Genomic DNA, 4,368 nt, shown 5'->3' with positions numbered 1-4,368 from the left:
GATTCGAGTTTAAAATAACTACATTCTCGCCTGAAATACTCTTAAAACTACATTTTGTGACACATTAGATGATATTTTTTTAAACTTGCGGGTCTGCAAAGCGGGGATTGTCCATTGACTTTCGCTTAGCATTAGCAGGCAGCCAGCAGATTTGAATTCGTGTTGTCCAATAGGATTTTGCCCGCGCCGTGCATTCATAATGCCAGCTGATTACGTGCGACGGTTAATCTCCAGCTGTTGCACTGTTCTGACGCTCTTCTCGCCGCCGATGGAGGATGGACCTGAAGGACTCAAAGAAGCTGGAATACGTTCGTGAAGACGAAGCACAGACATTTGCAGGTACGTTTAATGTTAAATAACTTATTGTAAATATCCGTTGGGTCATATTCAATTCATAATTGACGTTACTTTGCCTTGTGTATGTAACTTCGTTATGATTACCGTCGAGTTACCTGCCGCGTGAGGGGACCCTTTTGTAATTTAAGGTTGACCAGAAATGAAAATATGATTTTTCACATAACCTGGCCATGAGACAGAGCTCGAGACGCTGAAAAAAACAGCGGTGAAACGTCCAGAGAAACAGTTCAAACACGTTTCGTTTTGTTTGGATAATGTTGTTAAGCCTTTATTGCATACGTTATTTATAAATTCAGAATTTTCTCAGTGTTGGAAAGCTAACGTTCATGCTAACGTTCATGTTTACTCAGGACAGGAGTGAAGTGAATGCCTGTCCCCTTTATGTCTGAAACAATATAACTTTAGTTTATGCATATCTCGAACCACGTTCATTTATAGCAGTTGTATTTTGTAACGTATTTAAATAACGTTATAAACGCATGTTCAAGAGAGTCCTAATCATCTGTCGTGTCAGATCGAGGGGCAGGTCTTTATCAAACCTTTGAGTTGCTAATTTAAAGCTTTTTTTTTTTTTTGCTGTTAACCTGAAGTTCACACCGATCATGATTTTTTTTATTTCAGAAAATGAAGTGGACGAGGAAGCAGTAGAGTGTAATAACGTAAGTATTTAGTATTTTGTCTTTCATCTGTTTGTTAATAATTATATATATATATATATATATATATATATATATATATATATATATATATATATATGTATATGTATATATATATGTATGTGTGTGTGTGTGTGTGTATATACATTTTCCCTAGGAATTCATTGTGCAGTCTTAAATTTAATCTCCCTTTTTCTATGAACTGTAAAGTGAAGTGTTAAAGTTAAATTTGAATTTTTATGATTGCCATTATTTTTGACTTATATTTGAACCAATAGGTGATTCCTGCAATTGGTGAGGATGCATCATCATTTGAGGGTAATGCGAATGTCCTGCGTATCCAGTGAAATAAGGTGTGTGACCCTTTATTAAAAACACCCTTGTCAGTGAGATCACACATTTTAAATCAGTTCTCAGTTTAAATTAAATGTTTAATGTCAGTATAAGCCAAAGTGTAGGATCAAATGACTATTATAAATGTTATGACTATTGTAAAAATATTTTAATTTTCAAGCTTTGTGTTGAACACATATGTGCATTCAAGCTTACAACTATTTGTACAGTGACAACTAAAAGGAAATGGCAACAAAGAATATTAGATATAGTTTTTATTTAAAGTGAATCACTAATTTCCTTTTTGTTTATTATAGTCATGGTGAACCTGACTGAATGCATTCATCAACCATCTCCAACCAAGTCAGAGCTTCAAGGACAGCTTGTGCTAAAGGTACCTGAGCTTGATTAAGAAAAAAAGCATCTCCACTGGCCAAAGTCTACAAAAAAGCAGGAGAATAGAAGTTTGCAGATGATCTAACAGGTATTAACATAAAACTTACATAATAATAATTTTGCAGATCAAACCTTTATTTCTTGGATGGGATCATTAAGTGCCTTTTCAAGCTGCATTTAGAAAGTTCAAACTCATAGGCCTTATATACAAACCCTTTATATAGAGAACATGTCTCAATTTTTTTCTTTAAAAAATGTAATTCATAAAAATACATTAAATATCTTTTATTCAGCATTTGCTAAACGTTCCAATATTTTTTTTCTTTATTTTAAAAACGGGTCCTTTTATATTATAAAATTATTTAAGAGTACTTTGTTAATTTTTTGTCTTTATTTTATTTTAAGGTGGTGCAGTGGGTAGCACAATCGCCTCACATCAAGAAGGTTGCTGGTTCGTGACTCGGCTGGGTCAGTTGGCATTTCTGTGTGGAGTTTGCATGTTCTCCCCATGTTGACGTGGGTTTCCTCCAGGTGCTCCGGTTTCCTCCACAAGTCCAAGTCCAACAAGTCCAAAGACGTGCTACAGGTGAATTGGGTAAGCTAAATTGGCCATATGCATGTGTGTGAATAAGTGTGTATGGGTGTTTTCCAGTCATGGGTTGCAGCTAGAAGGGCATCCGCTGCGTAAAACGCGTGCTAGATAGGTTGGCGGTTCATTCCGCTGTGGCGACCCCAGATTAATAAAGGGACTAAGCCGAAAATAAAATAAATAAATGGATGATTTTATTTTACAATAGATTCAGACTTTCGTGCTGCTCTAATTCTGCTCCCCCATATCTTTAAAGAGAAAGTTGATTGCTTACAGTAATTACACTGGAAGAGGTTTGGGTACTGTTGGTTAAACACTTTGTAATACTCTGATAGATGTTATGCAGTTCTGACAGATTTTACATTGTTTATTGATGTCTTTTTTCTTTTTCTTTTCACAGTGGGATGATGATGATGCTCCCTACCCACCTCTACAGATGGTTGAAAATCCTTTGCAAAGTGTTGGAGAATAGGAGTTAAAAGGCATTATTACATCCTTCCCCGTTTACTGTGTTTTCAACTTGGCTTATCCACGCTACATAAAGAATGCAAAGGATGAACATCAGCAACTCCCCGAGATGGAGCAACAATTTAAATTTGAACATCAGCAACGGTGTGAAGATGGAGATCCAAAATTACAAGAAAAACAACTCAGTGCAGCTGTCCGAGAGAACTGGTATTACTGGGTCTGCATCAAACAGCAATGCTTGGATCTTTGCATTTACTTTTTTGCATGCGTTTCGAGTCTGCATCAGTATTTTAAGACTAGCAGCTATAGACATTTCAATAACATTGCCCAAATCAACTGAGAAGCACAAGATGACACAATGCTAAGAATTTTTTCTGCCCAACATCCTTGATGAGATTGACGCATTCAGGTGTTCAAATTGAACTCTTTTTGTGTGCATGTGAGACTGCTAATGGAGAAGAAATGACTCTTTCCTAATGAAATACATTTTAAATGTCAATACTGCACTGGTTTCTGTGTGGCAAGTTTATAATACTGCTGTTGTATGATTCATAGTTCCATGCAAATACACTAGGAGTTGACTTTGAATGGGGTGTTATAAACCAAGACAGATGGACTTTCAGGCTCTTTAAACATACTCTGCTGATAAACTGTTTAAGAATGTTTAGAAATTTTAAATCAAATGTGTAATACTGTTTGATCAAAAGTGTTTTTGAGATCTAAAATGATTAAGGGTATACAGTAAGTTTCAATTTACTGTATGGAAATAGATTGCTTTGAGATTCTTGATGCTTTTAGAAAAATGTAGAATGCAGTGCACTAACAAAAATATACTTCATGAGGTCTAGTGCTGTTTTAGAAAGATTACTTTGTTACATTGGTAAAAATGCTCAGTGAAATGGGATGTACTGGTGTTAAAAAAAATAACATTAAGCTTTTTTGCTGTTTCATAAAATGTTTTAATGTTTAAGCAGCAATTTTTTTAAGTTTATGCATCTGGTATGACATTGTGATAGTTTAAAACTTTCATCCTCTAAAAAGGTGACAATGTAATTTTTTTTGAATCTTTCAATGAGTGTTTGTGATAAAAGGTTACAAGTATAAAAGTACAATTATCGTGCAGTTTGTACTCATGGAAAAATATTGCTTTTTATTATTTTAAAATGATGTAATGTTTAAACATTCATCCTGTAAAAATGTTGATATTTAATATGTTTAATAAATGTGATAAATGAAATTTAATGTGTATGGAGTACAAATCTGAAATGAAAGGGTACAAAATTCATCCCTATGGAGGAGAAATTGTACCTTTTTTAAAGGTACATTTTTGCACCAGAGCCCAAGTAAGGTACAATTAGTCAGCAGAGGTACATATTTTACCCATTAAGGTACATACTGCTAGGGTACAAATATGTACCCATGTGAAAGGGTACAACAGGTGTACCCTTGAGGGTACTGCCCCAGTGACAAGCCATTGTACCCCTAAAGGTACAAATTTTGCACATTTTTTCTGACAGTGTGTGGTCAGATGTAGTGACGAGCTACAGCCAATGAGAGAGCAGATCAGCA

At 35.0% G+C, this 4,368-nt stretch overlaps 1 long non-coding RNA gene across 1 annotated transcript; it reads left to right on the top strand.

The window, feature by feature from the left end:
- The first annotated feature begins 221 nt into the window (after positions 1–221).
- On the top strand, positions 222–4,036 carry LOC101885092 (uncharacterized). Its single transcript, XR_222575.6, has 6 exons — positions 222–339; positions 979–1,016; positions 1,292–1,366; positions 1,664–1,830; positions 2,148–2,337; positions 2,732–4,036. It is a non-coding gene; the product is annotated as an uncharacterized lncRNA (long non-coding RNA).
- Positions 4,037–4,368: the final 332 nt, after the last annotated feature.

The sequence above is a fragment of the Danio rerio genome, chromosome 19 (genome assembly GCF_049306965.1).
Source record: "Danio rerio strain Tuebingen ecotype United States chromosome 19, GRCz12tu, whole genome shotgun sequence".
NCBI lineage: Eukaryota > Metazoa > Chordata > Actinopteri > Cypriniformes > Danionidae > Danio > Danio rerio.
Note: the sequence above shows the minus strand (reverse complement) of the source record. Positions and strands in the feature narration are given on the sequence as shown.